This window comes from Mustela lutreola, chromosome 7 (genome assembly GCF_030435805.1).
Source record: "Mustela lutreola isolate mMusLut2 chromosome 7, mMusLut2.pri, whole genome shotgun sequence".
In the NCBI taxonomy this organism is placed as follows: Eukaryota; Metazoa; Chordata; class Mammalia; order Carnivora; family Mustelidae; genus Mustela; species Mustela lutreola.
The window spans coordinates 57,428,735-57,443,374 of record NC_081296.1 but is presented as its reverse complement, the minus strand read 5'-3'; the positions used below and the strand labels follow the sequence as shown (position 1 = coordinate 57,443,374).

The window sequence follows — 14,640 nt, the reverse complement described above, 5'->3', positions numbered from 1 at the left end:
ATCGTGTGGGTCCCTCCTTTCTTCACCCCAGAGTAAGTGAACAGCTTCTGTTTCGTTTGCCTACCACTCTGTATTTTTTTTTCTTCGTGGGCTTTATCACTAGTACAATAAGTTAATTGTATTTCCTGATTTTTAAAATTATCTGCTTATTTCATTAGGGTAGAAGCCTCATCTGTCTGGTTCCATGCACAGTGCCTGGAATACTATAGATGTTTGACAAATGTTTGCTCAATAAATGTTTAGTAAATGTTGATTGACTGGAAGAAGGCATGAGTGAATGACCTGAAGATTTTGGTGTTTTTTTTTTTTTTTGTTTGTTTTAGATTTTAGTTATTTATTTGACAGGCAGAGATCACAAGTAGGCAGAGAGGGAGGGAGGAAGCAGGCTCCCTGCTGAGCAGAGAGCCTGATGTGGGGCTTGATTCCAGGACCTGGGATCATGACACAAGCCAAAGGCAGAGGCTTTAACCCACTGAGCTACTCAGGTGCCCCAAGATTTTGTGTTTTGTTTTTTTTTTTTTTTAATGATAGTATCAGAGAGCTATTCTTTATTCTTTGTAAGACTTGGTCATCTTTTGTGATACGTTGGGTAGAACCCTGTACCACCATACGGACATAAGATCAGAAAGATCAATTGTCGGGGACTGCCTCCACCCGGGAAAGTCCCCGCCATTACAAGAAGGTGCTTGGCTCACTGCTAGCAAAATACGCTGCAAGTATACAACGAACTTTCTGGTGAAGCCCGCCTAAAGGAGGACATAGTTATTGGCTGTATCAAATTTAATCAGCATAGTAACAGGACTCTCATTGGCTCTCCCCATTGCTTGGCCCCTTATTGGTCACCTTGTCGCATATAAGCTAAGGAAGTTGATTAAATAAACGGAAATGAAGCATTAACACCATACCAGGCTCATTGTCGTCCTTGCGGGCTGAGGGCGACAATCAATGAAAGGAAAGAAAAATGTTGGTTCATCTCTGCTACTCAAGGCTCAAATCTAAGGTTCCCTCTCAGAACAACTCACTTCAGCTGTTAAAGACCAACTCCGGAGTTTTGCTAGCGGCGCTGGCTCAATTTTTTCCTCTCCCTCCAGATCCAAGGGATCCTATCCACCTTAATAAGTAATTCAGCTTAGGGACACATGGGTGGCTCAGTTGGTTAGGTCTCCAACTCTTGGTCTCAGCTCAGGTCCCTATCTCAGGGTTGTGAATTCAAGCCCCTCTTTGGCTGCACCCAGTGTGGAGCCTACTTAAAAAATATGCTTCAGTTTAACTGCATAAGCACCATATCCCTGGATGATAGCACAGCTCTCTTCCCTGTAAGTTCCACCTTTATATCATGCACACAGGAGGATCAGCAGAAAGGTTGTGGGGTGCCCAGAAATTAACTTTTTATCTATGGTCTCTCCTTTAAGACCCTAAAGGAACAATCCATGACAGTACTTGTTTTGTCCACAACGGGGCAGATTCCAGCTTGCATTCATAGCTCCAGAGAGCAGACACTGCCTGTTTATGCAAGTTTCCTGACCAGCAGAAGTTCCCACTCTCTCTTCAATAAATCCTCCCAGCATGCTAACAATATTTCCTTAGGACTCATATTCACAGTGATCCCTCATCACAAAGCCTGATCAAATGAGGCTATGAAGTCCCGTTGGTTGTACAATTCTTTCCCTAACCTTAGTCTTCCTCTTCCTCTCTGGTGTCTCTATTGTGGACATCTGTTCTTCATCTTATCAGATCAATTATTTTAAGACCCTGCTCTGTGCAACCTTACAGTGTGACCCCCAAACACCATCTGGTTCAGAATAGGCTGAAAGTGATCAAAGCCTAAAGCAGCCCTGTTTTTAAGCAACTCTGCCTGGATGCAACAGCAATCAATGGCACTGATACCCAATTTACAGCTTCCGAGAGCCTACTTTGTGCCTTCCTGTATGTCCGGCTGGAAGAGCCTTTCCAGGCTTCTTTAAAACATACTGTGGCCCAAAAGGAGAGCTGCCACAGAATATTTTCCAAGCATGCCCCCACTCTCAGACTTTCCCAAAGATGGCACATTCCCCACACTGCAGGAGCCCTCTCTCCATTCAAGCCCCCAGTACTCCAGGTGCTATGGGATCAGGCATTCTTTATCAACCTGTATAACTTTGTGATTTAAAGCAATTCATACAATGCATCAACCAAATATTTCTCAAGTATCTACTAGGTGCTAAAAACTGTTCCAGCCTCTGAGATGTCAGCAGTTATAAAAACCCTGTTCTCATGGAGCTTCCATTCTGGTGATGGGAGAGGGAGAATTAAGAAAAGCAACAGCAGCAGCAGCAAAAGTCGGGTGGTGGTATGTGCAAAGAGGAAACTCAGAGTGGAGAAAGGTGGACAGAGAGTAAAGGGGGGGGGCTAGCTCATGTAGGTGGTCAGAAAAGTCCTTCCTGGTACGTAGTAACATCTGTGCAGGGGTCTTAAATGCAGTGAGGAACTGAGCTATGGTGGCAGGAGGGAGACAGGATTAAAGACAGAGAAAAGGACACATGCAAAGGCCCTGAGGTGGGAATTTCTGTGGCATACTAGGGGTTAATGTCATTGGAATGCAGCCACCTGGAAGAACTAAGTAGTAGGAGATAAGGTCAGCAAAGTGAAGGGAGTCCAAGAAGCAGCAAAATCACAGAGATTTTTTTTAAGCCATGACAAAGAGCTTTGATTTTATGCTGAATGAAATGGAGACCCACAGAGAGTTTTAAGCAGTGACCAGCTCTGACCTAGGTTTCAATGAGATTGTTCTGTCTGTCCTGTTAGAAAGAGCCTGAAGGGGCACAAGGGCCAGCCAGAGAGACCTGCAAGGGGCCACTGCAGCAGCACAGGTGAGAGATGGTGGCGGCTTGGGCTATAGTGGGGGTGGAGTCAGTTAAGTGTTTGGATTCTGGAAAGATTTTTTTTTTTTTTTTTTTTTTTTTTAGTATTTTCCACTTTATTATAGGAAGTAACTCACCTCAGAAATGCAGTGAAAAGCCTGCACCTAAAGTAAACTGAGCAAATGTACTGACAGAAATGACAAGATACAAAAAGGAGTTGTTGAAAACTGGAAGAATTCGGATTAGACCAAAATAAAATCATTGTTTTACATATATTTTTACTAAGAAAAACTTGGGGTTTGGTATTAGGATGTCATTTTCTTATATGCTGACTGGATTCTGGAAAGATTCTAACCATACAGCCAACATCATATGGTAAAGGATTGAATGTGGATTGTTGAGAGAAAGGATTAATGGATGATTCCAAGATTGTTTAGCGGGTTTTCCAAATATTGAAGAGGTACCAGAAGTTAAAGACTCAGCAGCATAGCTAAGAGTGAGGTGAAAAATACCTCTGGTTTCTAGCTAATTCATCAGGTGAGTCAGGGCATATGTGACTGAAATAGGAGGATGTGATCCATGACTAATTACCCAGCAGGTAGATAGTGGTGGGAAGGTATGATGTTAGGATCTAGTCCTTTCTGTAAGGATTGAAAGCCACACATAGTTTGAGGTCCCCCTCAAACCACATACACTGACCCATGGGGTGGCCTCTTCTCTTTTGGAGTTTCCTGCTCTTAGCGATCTGTTTCTATGGCCTGGGTGAGTAAGGAGGGTCACAGAGGAACTAAGTTTGACACATGGTTGCACCCAGAACTAAACTTATCCAGATGCCATGTCAAGGGCCTACCCTCACAAAATCCAGTTTAATTGGAATGATTGAAAAGCTCCACAGGTGAGTCCAATATGCCGGCAGGCCTGAGCGTCATCGTTAGAAGGTCATCCCACAGTGCTATAGCATCCGAGACTCCGCCACCCCCACAGGCACGAGGTCCCCGAGGTCCCCGGAATGTTAGGCCTGAAGGAGGGAGGGATCCTAGGTTTTAGGTGATGAGACACCTTGCTGCATTTGCTGACCTTTGGAGGTCCCAGCACCCAAAGAAGGTCCCCGTGATTGCAGTGAGGAAAAGTGAGGGTTATGCAAAATGATTGATATAAAATAGGCCTGGCCCAGTCCCGAATGAACGATTTTTGGATAACGACAAAAAACTGCAGAAGAGAAATTATGATCGACTTTAGAAACAGTGATTTTCTAAAAGAAATGCTATATAAATTACTTATAATAACATCTGGCTTTTATCCTGATTTAACAACACAAAGATTAAGTGTATAAATCTGAACTAGTGGAGCATACGTCGGTGCCTGTTCAGTAACATTAACTATAGAAGGTGCTCCCTGAAGCCTGATGGTGACAAGAGGAGAAAAACAGGGCTCGTCCGGGATTTGAACCCGGGACCTCTCGCACCCTAAGCGAGAATCATACCCCTAGACCAACGAGCCACCCACGACTACCCTTCAATTTCTTAAGTTTAGTAAAGAAAATTTTAGCCACGTCCACAGATGGCTAGGAAAAAAAGAAAAAAAAAAAAAAATATTCTTTTTGCAACTGTGGGCTTGGGGTGACGCCTAGTGGATGAGCCAATCACTGCAGGCTCCCTCGCCCCAATGCCGGAAGGCGGGCTCGTAGAATACTGATTTTTCTCAGGGAAAACCCAGGCATCAACGAGAATAATTTCCACACATTTTCGCTGCGGGAGTAGTGGGAGGCCATCGCCTCAGGGACGGTCAGGGGCTACGGGGTGACCCCGGGGGCATGAGGAAGGGAGGACGCGCCCCGCCCGGAGGGCTGTCCGCGGCCCTCGGGAGAGCGGGGCGATGGGGAGGCTCCTCCCGGCGTCGGCGCACTGCTGACGGCTCCTGGGTTCGACCCGGCTCGGGCCTCTCCGGCCCGGCTATAGGTTCCACGGAACGTCTCCGGAAAGCTTCCGCGGCTCCCCGCGGCGCCTCCCCGCGCGTCCGGGCGCCCAGCCGCCGGCCGGCCCCAGACTTGGCGTGGCTGGCGGAGCTAGAGCTCCCGCCGCGTGACGGCCTCCGTGAGGGGCCCCGCCAGACCGAGGAGGGTCCCGACTCTCCCGGCTGAGCAGCCTGTGCCCGGCCCGGGGCAGGCACCCCGAACACCTAGACCTCACCGGGGTTGTTTTGTCTCAGGACAGGACGTGCGGTACGGCCCTTTCCATCAGTCTCGAATACTGCGGCTTGGAAAGAGAGAGAAAGTCACACAAAGCAGGAAGGAATGCAAAAAAAGAGATAGAAAACCCCGGACAAACTCCAAATAGATGGACCGCAGAGGGGGAGGGAGCGGGGAAGAGAAGAAGGATAGAGAACGTGCTTCAGCTTGTCGCTACGGCAGGTAGCGTGGCCGAGCGGTCTAAGGCGCTGGATTAAGGCTCCAGTCTCTTCGGGGGCGTGGGTTCGAATCCCACCGCTGCCATCCGTTGTTTTTTTTTTTTCTTTTTTTTTAACCCGTTTGTGACAGCGATGATTGCATTGAGGTAGCCATGTTAGAGCAGTGAATGTCTTCGGGCTCCTTTCGCGCCCGGCCTCCAACCGCTTTCTCTAGTTGGTAGGACTGTAGGTATGCACTGTTTTGCAATTTCTCATATATTTTTTTAGTCTTTCAAATCTCAGAGTTCTTATTAAAGAGCATAATGCCATCGCATTAACGATGCTTTGAACCCATGGTTTCCCGGAGGTAAAGTGCTAGTCCTTTAATATCATCAACCTATAACCTTTGCTTTGCCTTTCTTCACTCAACCAAAGAGCGAAGTTTGATCTCTTGTCTTGTTATTGACACTGTTGAACCGTTGAGGAGTACCAAAGACATGAACAAAACATAATGCCTGCGCACAAGGGAAGCCCACTGACCAGACTGGAAGAGTAACTCAGTCTTGACACACTGTAAGACATCCTCAAGCAGAAGACAGATGCCCTCTGAGGAAGGCAAGGCAGTCATTGGAGAGAGTCCTAAGGGGCCAGCCCTGCTCTTAGAATACCAGAGTTCCACTTCTCACATTACTAGCTGTGTGGCCTTGGGCAGGTGGCTTATGTTCTCTGTGCCTCAACTTCCTGACATGTAAAATGGAGATAATAACACTGCTTACCTCACAGAAGTTTCATGAAAATTATTTCATACACCTAAGGTGCTTAGCACAGAGTCTGGCGGTCAAAAAATGTTAAGTATTTTCATAACTTAAATACACATTTTGCCACATTTGAGACTACAGGACCTACCCTTTCTTTTCTCCCATCTGGGTTGAAATTCCACTACAGATTAGATGAGATTGTCTACAGAAAGCCCCAGAGAACAAATAAATCTATATGAAAGTTCTCGTTATTTATCAATACAGACATTTGTAATTCTTGTGCAGATAAGCAATTTGGTAGTATCTCTCTGAGAAGAAGCCTGAATTGGGTACAGGGGCCCAAGTGGAGAGACGATCAAGTTAGGTTTTCCATTTTTAATATAAGCCCATAGTCATGGTTCCTATCCTTTGGGAAGATTTTAATATGAATCTACAAAAGCCAGAAATAAATGCTATTTAATTGTGGCAGGTATGTCTAGGAAAATGGCAACGCTCATTCATTCATTCATTCACACATTAATCACCCACTACTTACCATACACAGTGCTAAGTGCTTAGGGAACAGCTGCAAGCATAATAAAATCTTTGGCCTTCTGGAGCTTATATCCTAATAGGGGGGAAAGAGAAGAAAAAAAGAAGCAAATGTGCATAATCACGTCAAATGCTGATAAGTGCTGTAAAGAAAAAAATAATGTAGGGAATAGTGTCAATTGGAGGCTATTCTGGAAAGGGTGATCAAGGAGGTTGTCTCTAAAGAGGTGACATTTGAGTACAGGAGGAATTAGTGAGAAAGTTATACAAATATCTGAGGAAATAATATCCCAAGAAGAGGAAACAGCAAGTGAAAGGTCCAGAACAGGAAGTAAGGGCCATGTAATTGAGAAACAGTCAGAAGGCCAGTGTAGCCAGAACAGAATGAGTGAGAAGGAGGGAGGGTGGGAGGAAGGGAGGAAAGAGAAAGGGAAGGAGGGAGGAAGGAAAAGAGGAAGGGAAGAAGGAGAAAGGGAGGGAGGGATGGAGGGAGGAAGGAAAAGGAAAAAGACACTGCTATGTGACCACACCTAAAAATTCTTTTAAAGGGTAACGCATCAAAATATTCATAAAACCGTGACAATGTCAGTATGCATCAGCCCCAGTTCCTTCGCAGGAAAGAAAACAGCTCCGTATATTTGGCACTATATAAAGTTTCCAAGAAATTTCCTATACAGTATTTTGTGACTGACAGAGATCCCGGGAATCGGGCGGGGGACAGGAAATTGTTACCATTCCCATTTCGCGACGGAGGCAGTGCTGGCAGAGGGATCTGATCTCCGACCTGCCCGCCCGCCAGTCCGCCAGGGAGAGCGAGGAAACAGCACGTCAGACAGAGATCAAAGGCTAGCTTGCGGCTGTGTCTGTTTCGCTATTTCCCATTGGCCAGGGAGCCTTCGGTTGCAACTTTCTAAAGCAGAATAGGGAGAGCAAAATGCTGTGGCATAAATACTCTGAACACGGGAATCGAGGCAAAAACAGGGCTCGTCCGGGATTTGAACCCGGGACCTCTCGCACCCTAAGCGAGAATCATACCCCTAGACCAACGAGCCACCCTGTAGGCGTCTTTTAACTCTGCCTCAAGGCTCATTCCCGGCGCTAGGCGTTTCCAGAAAAACTGTCATCGAGTGCCTTCTGTTGGAAGGAATGCGTGCTTGCTTTCTCAGAAAACCTAAGTCTCAAGCTACAGGAGTCCTTATCAGCTGCTATGATGCATCCAGAACCCGAGAGCAAATCAGGGAATGCCTGAACGCCTCCTCAGGCCAAAGGCAGGGCCTGGGAGAATCTGCGGCCTTGGTAACCCACCCTTCGACAGACCTTCCGGCTTAACTCTTGACTCTGGAACAAGATTTGGAGGAAAAAAGGACCACAGGCCCCAGCGAGATTTGAACTCGCGACCCCTGGTTTACAAGACCAGTGCTCTAACCCCTGAGCTATGGAGCCTTCCCCTGGCCTGGGTTTTTCTACCACTCATCTTGTAGAAGCACTCAGAAAAGCCAGCATCCTGGAGTATTAAATCGAACTTTTTGACGGGAGTGAAAAGATCTTCTCCCACAAAGTTAGATTTTCTTCATGTTCTGCCAACTCTTCTAAAAGACTCAGTTTTGAGTATAGCCACCACCAGGCCGTGGTAGCGTCTCTCATCTTGATACTTTCCTGAGACATTGCCTCCTGTGCCTCTGGTGTCCAGAAAAGATGCAGATTTAAGAATTGCAGATATTTGGGTGCCTGGGAGACCCACCTGAGAAGTAAGAGGCACATAGAGAGGGTGTCTGATGGGCAGATAAGATAATGCACTCCTTTCACTTAATATTGCGGTAAAATCTGGGGAAGGTGAAAAGAGATTTACCACAGTTTTGTCCTTTCTGATTTCAGAGCCCCAAACCTTAACTTTGTATTTTGGAATTAATGCCTCCTTCACAAAAGTTGAGGTGTAGGAGCAAGTAGGGAAAAGACATATTGGGGAGAAAGAGTTTAATCCTTCCTTAAAGACATATACAGAATTATATACATCTTTGGTATAAAAATAATATAATTTTTAAAAAAGGATTTTCACTTTTTGAAAACCTTGTTTATATAAGCTAGTAAACAGGAACTAAAAATTAAGATCTTGTACTTTTTTTATTATTGCAAATACAATAATAGATGAGAACATTGGAAAAAAGCTCTCGTTCATGCAACCCCAAGGAGTGAACCAATTCTGTTTAGTAAGATTTAGACCCTCTGCCCACACACCTGCTCTTGTACCCACTATTTTTTAATGTTTTCATTTGTCCATGATCATGAAGTTTGTCAGAAATCTGTAAGCCTGTGATTCATTAGAGTAGGCAGATAGTTAGGTTCTAACAGAATACTTGGGAGGTCCTGGAGGATGAAGTCATGGACAGCTGTCAAAGTCAGAGGCCTGTCCCGGCAGCAATCCATAAGCAGCAGGACCAAACCATCCAGTCCCAAGATGGCAGATGCCAAGACAAGAAACCCCTGACCCAGTTGCAAAGAAGAAGTGGGAAACCCTGCTTTTGGCCCCCAACAAATGAATTTCCCACTCCCTAGTTAGCAACTGCAGGTAAAAGATAGGAACCCAAACCCCAGGGATGCAGTACTCTCTCTTGAGCTCACCTGTTCTCATATCTTAAGAGTGTATTTTTTGCCTTAATAAACTTTCCTGGGTGTGCTTCTTGCTCATCTGCTGTGTTGCATTTCTGTCCTTGATTTATTTCTCATGACAAAACCAAGAACCTCCCACTACTCCTTGGTTCTGGCTGGGTTGAGGCCCCAGGGCCCCGGATGTCCACAGTGTAGATGCCCCTTTCAGGCAGCAGGCTTGAGCAATAGAAACCTGATCAAGACAAAAGGACCAGTGATAACCCCCTGGTTAAATACAGACAGGCACATCAGGTGACCCATGTCAACATATCCATAAGCCCTAATTGACCAATGGGCTACTTAAAACCAGGCACACTTGCCAAAAAGGGAAAATTCCATACCTTCCCCATATCTTCTCACCTCCTCCCACTCCTTTTAAAAAGATTTTATTTATTTACTTGAGAGAGTGAGAGAAAGACAGAGCAGGAGAGGGGGGAGGACCAGAGGGAGAAGCAGACACCCTGCTAAGTGGGGAGCCTGATGTGGGGCTCAATCCCAGGACCCCAGGACCATGACCTGAGCCGAAGGCAGACGCCTAACTTACTGAGCCACCCAGGCTCCCCTTTCCCTTTATATACAGTCCTTCCCCGCTGCCTCCTTGCAGACAGTCTCCTTTGCTCTCCTGCCTCCAGCTCCCTTGAGGTGTATTCAATAAATTTTTCTAACTCCTTTGTTCTGCTTCAGGTGAATTCTTTCACCTGAAGCACCATTGGCTTCCATCAGATCATGGCCCCACATGTGGGCCCCCACACACAACATCTAGTAGGGAGAGATACCACACGCAGTTCACCTGGTTACTGTGTTCACAGTGGTTACTGTGTCCTGTAATTCTCACGGTGTCAATGTAAAACGTGATGCCGCTGAACTTACAGATTTTTAAGAAAGAGAAATCTCTAGATAGGCAAAATTGGGCATTTATGGCAGATATTCTTGGTTCAGGGACAAGTCGTGGAGAGGCCTCACAAGGTCCTAAGATAAGACGAACATATCCAGCTGTTTAGGGCCAAGAGGTGATAGGATCTTCTGTGGCTTAACAACAGTTGCTTCTCTGAGTGCTCCCGTGGTGCCCAAACTTCAGTCCTTCTCTCTCTCCTTGTCTGCAAGAGAACTGCAAGTCTTTGAACTGACTGCTCTGCTCTGGAGAATCCAGAACTGGTTTTTGTAAACCGTTTGCCCACACAAAGCATTTTATTGGTGGAAACCTCCAAGGTAATCAGCATGGTCATCCCTTTGGACCTAAAGTCAGGTGTCGTAATTCTTAAGAAAATGGCAGGGTGCTTGATTGTTTCTCTGGGGCAGAAAAATTAAACCAAAACAAATGTGGACTCATAGGAGGTGTTGATGTGTGCAGTCACTGAGTATGTAGTGTAGTGGTTAGAAAACACCTGGGTCAGTTACTTAGCCTTGCAGAGAGGAAGTATCCTTGTTTTGGAGATGAGGATTCGTTAATATCCTCATTGTTATTACCATCTTTATTATTGTCCATTTATTCAGAGACACCAGCCTAGGGCAAAATTGCTAACCCTTCAAAACTGTCTCCCCAACAGCCTTCTCCTCCAGCCCCTGCTTGCTGTTTCTCCTCCTCTTACTCTCCTGTTGCATTCTTGGCTCCTCTTACCTTTTTCTAGACTCTGTTTCCTCATCCTCATCCTGCCACAACTAGGCAAGCTCACTTCTATTCCCTGTATAGACTGATTTCTTCCATATAACCCATACACTGCTTGTCACACATCTAAAAAGGAATTTAAAATGCTCAAAGGAACATTCCAAGAGGAGAAGCCAGGGTGACAACCACGGGCCTGATGTTGTTTTTTGTCTCTTGTTCACAGAGATCATCTTCAGAGGCAGGCTCCTCACTCTTCTCACAGTATAAATAAACTTTTCCCTAACAGACCCTATCTACATACAGTCTATTTCCTACCCCTGAAGTTTGTCTCAGGATCTCGCATCTACCTCTCTCATTCTTCCAGCCACGCACTGCCCTCAGCTCACTTGGGTTGGTCTGACTTAGGACCCCATTCCACTAGTCCCTTCCTGAAAACAACATCAAAAAGGCATGTTCCAGAGTGCTCTGGACAATTAGAAATTCTTGACTTCTAACTTGACCCCTACTAGCGATCCTAGGGTTGTTCTTAATCATTTGCCTCTTTATTTGTCTCTGTTTCTTCCATTTTCCCTCAACTCTTTGTTTTGCAAAATTTTAACTCTAGTGTGGAAATAAATGAAGTGTGGAACTAAATGACAACAAGAACAGGCTATTTATTCAGACATTCTAGTGTGGAGCTAAATGACAACAAGAACAGGCTATTTATTCAGAGCTTGCTATTGCAAGGACGTCAGCTGTCACCACTTGAGTTTCGGCAGACACTCAAAGGCACACAGAGAAGTGGGAAAGTTTTATAGTGGAAAAAAGGAAGGTTTCAGGTGGGCCTTGACTGAAGGCTGTTGGCATGGGGAAGCTGTAGACAATAAATCTAGAAGCAGGGTATCCCTCTCTGATTGGTTAGGGGTCCAACATAGGATCCATTTCTTCAAGGGTATAGACCAAGACTCCTCTCTCCACTGAAGGATCCAGGGAGTTCAAGGTAGGCACAAACATGCAGCATCCCATGATGTAACGGAGCTCTGCTGTAATGACCAGGTTTTTTCCTGTTGATTGGTTCTTTTTCGGGACTGATCAAGAAGGGCTCAGTTCACTTCCATCTTACGAGAATCTCTGTTGTTGTTGTTGTTTTAGTTTAAACCTTGTTACACAAACTGTGGCTTATTCAAATGTGTATGTGCCCTAACATACACAAACACAAGTATGCCTGTGTAATCACATCTGAAGATCTCATCAGAAGTGTCAATAAGACTTGCCCAAGACCTATCCATAGACCCTGAGTTTCTTGTCTGGCTCAGTAGGAGGCATAATATTTCAACTGACATTTTAATTTTTAAAACTTGTTTTAATAATTATTTTAAGTAGACTCCTTGCCCTACCTGGGGCTTGAATTCACCAGCCTGAGATCAAGGGTGCTCCACCCACAAACCAGCCAGGCCCCCTCAACCGATATTTTAAATATTTGTTCTCTCCCTTCCCATTTCCGCCCCACTTCTTTCAAATCATAAAAAGCCCCAGGTTCTTTTCTCCCTTTTGGACTGATGCTTCCTTATCTTACTGAGGTGGTTACACACAACTTCTGGGTTCTCTCCAAGTTGAGATTAACACCAGTCTTCCCACATCAGTCTTTCAAAAGTGGCAAAGACTTCTGTGTAGTGCTGAAGGCAGTCAGCTCACACTGGCTTTCTTCTGAGGATTCTGAAACACAAAGTGAAATTTCTTAGAAGTCTACCCTTCAGCCAAAAGGGCTAGCTACGGGTATTTGAATCCCTCTGCCTCCAGTGTGTAGGACCCAGAAGCCACACCTTCGACCACCCCGGTAGACAGGATGGTGTCCATGACCTTCACTGCTGACAACTTCCAAGCCTGTGCCTGGCTCCTGGCTCTGGGAGCTTCTGGAGAGAAAAAGAACTTGGTTGGAGCCTAAGGGTGGACACCCATGTCTGCCCGGGGAGCTCAGAGTGCTCATGAACTAGAACTAGAGAGGGGGAAAGCAGGAGGCAAAAAGGCAGCACTTACTATATTGTCAGCAAGGAGGGGTCGGGTGCTATAGGGGTGGAGGTGGCAGGGTGGAGGGGGTAAGGCCCAGCAGGCAGCTAGCCTGGCGGGGGGATGGGATGCTGATGGGACGCCCAGGAAGACTCCGCCTCCAATCCCGGTCAGTCCAGGCCCTTTCCGTCGCGCAACTCAACCTTCTCTTGGCCCCAATTCTCCGCCTAGGTCTACAGCCACCAGACGCTCCCTGCGCCCTATTTCCAAGCAGCTTTTCTGGAACGTCTTTTCTGTTCGTCGCCCCCTCCCATAGCAGGGAGGACAGGAGCTAGCAGGACCTTCGCTCCGTGAAGATCCAGGGAAGAACAACTTTTTCTCTTTCCGCGCACACCCAGCGTACCACACCCTCCCCCCGCCACTCCTGCCACCAGGCCACGAGGACTTGGGGGAAAGACCTCAGAGAGCCCTCAGGCAAGGAGAAGCAGGAGGTGGGAGAGCTGGGAGACGGGCCCTTGAAGATCGGAAACGTAGACTCCTGGGAGAATTTCTGGCTCCAGAGACCCAGAAGTGGCCAACCAGAAATAGCAAAAATATGAATAGAGTTAAGACAGCATCCAGGGCTTCGGGCAGAGTAGAGTTCATGGACAGGTAGGAGATCACACTTTGGGTCTGGACAATGCAGGTATCACTCATGAAACTTCTTCCTAGCTTTCCCTCCTCTCCTCTCAAAAGAAAGCGCTGGCGCTAGCGGCTTCTGGACCCAAGGGAAGCCCGGAACCCACCCTTTTCTAGGTTGGGGACGCTCCTGGAATGAAACCTCCCTTGCCCGGGAGGGGGGTCATTTTGGTCCCTATCTAAGAGAAACGGTTCGGGTAGGACAGCGCACGGTGGTTACTGACTACGATGGCCCCAACTAGACCCAGTCTCTCCATTCTGACTGAACCTGAAGGAGGAGGCGACCAGGGAGTTCCCCGGGAACGCGGTGGCAGGCTGGCCTCCTGCTGGATCTGAACTCCGACCTCATTCGCGCTGAGACTCAGCCACAAACTAATGACTCAACAGCAAGGAGTTCCTTATTCAATCTTCTTTAATTACCTGTAATAAGTCGCCGGCGGGATTTTTATTTTTTCTGCGTCTTATTGCCTGGGTTAAAGAAAAGGTAGAGATCTCTCAAGGACGTTCCCGCTGATAATCGCTGACTACCTTGTGCTCACTTTCCAGGCGGGTGAGGATACGATGATTCCTCCTTTCCTGTATTTAATCAGATCTGTAGGGATGAATGAAAACGCTGCGGAGAACCCTACTAACCATGAAGGAAAAGATTGGAATTTTGAGCCCGCAGGCTGGGATGGGTAAATAACTTAGAGATGGGGCGGGGAGAGCTTCGCGACAGTTGGTAGTGTGGCCGAGCGGTCTAAGGCGCTGGATTTAGGCTCCAGTCTCTTCGGAGGCGTGGGTTCGAATCCCACCGCTGCCATTGCTGCATTTTAATCTAGCCACAAATCCCTAAACTCTGTTCTTTGTTAGAAGGAAGTTCGAAGACTATGTACCAGTATCTGTTTGAAATTCCTCTTCCCCTTCGGAAAGTTCCTAGCTGACATTGATTTCTCTATTTGAACGTCAGACTACCTTGGTTTACTGCTTCAGATTCTCCTGCTCTTCTGATACTCCCTCCCAGGCTTAGTATTTGCACTGGGCTTTCCAAAAACACTGCTTTTGTGTTCCCTCAATCGGTAACGTTTTTGGTCTTCCTCTTCTAAAATCCACACTCACACTGATTTGTTCTTATGAGGTGGCTTAGTCATCATCTGGTCAGGAAGACTTCCCAGAAATTGCCCTCCCTGCCCCCCCTCCCCCCATCAGTCCACCACTGATACTCATTTAA

General features: G+C 46.5%; 5 non-coding genes across 5 annotated transcripts; 2 read left to right on the top strand and 3 right to left on the bottom strand.

The window, feature by feature from the left end:
- Window positions 1-4,268: 4,268 nt before the first annotated feature.
- On the bottom strand, window positions 4,269-4,340 carry TRNAP-AGG (transfer RNA proline (anticodon AGG)). The gene has a single exon. It is a non-coding gene; the product is annotated as a tRNA-Pro (tRNA).
- A 909-nt stretch (window positions 4,341-5,249) lies between these two features.
- On the top strand, window positions 5,250-5,331 carry TRNAL-AAG (transfer RNA leucine (anticodon AAG)). Its single transcript has one exon. It is a non-coding gene; the product is annotated as a tRNA-Leu (tRNA).
- Window positions 5,332-7,494: 2,163 nt separating this feature from the next.
- TRNAP-AGG (transfer RNA proline (anticodon AGG)) lies at window positions 7,495-7,566 on the bottom strand. Its single transcript has one exon. It is a non-coding gene; the product is annotated as a tRNA-Pro (tRNA).
- Window positions 7,567-7,884: 318 nt separating this feature from the next.
- TRNAT-UGU (transfer RNA threonine (anticodon UGU)) lies at window positions 7,885-7,957 on the bottom strand. The gene has a single exon. It is a non-coding gene; the product is annotated as a tRNA-Thr (tRNA).
- A 6,193-nt stretch (window positions 7,958-14,150) lies between these two features.
- Window positions 14,151-14,232, top strand: TRNAL-UAG (transfer RNA leucine (anticodon UAG)). Its single transcript has one exon. It is a non-coding gene; the product is annotated as a tRNA-Leu (tRNA).
- The last annotated feature ends 408 nt before the right edge of the window (window positions 14,233-14,640 follow it).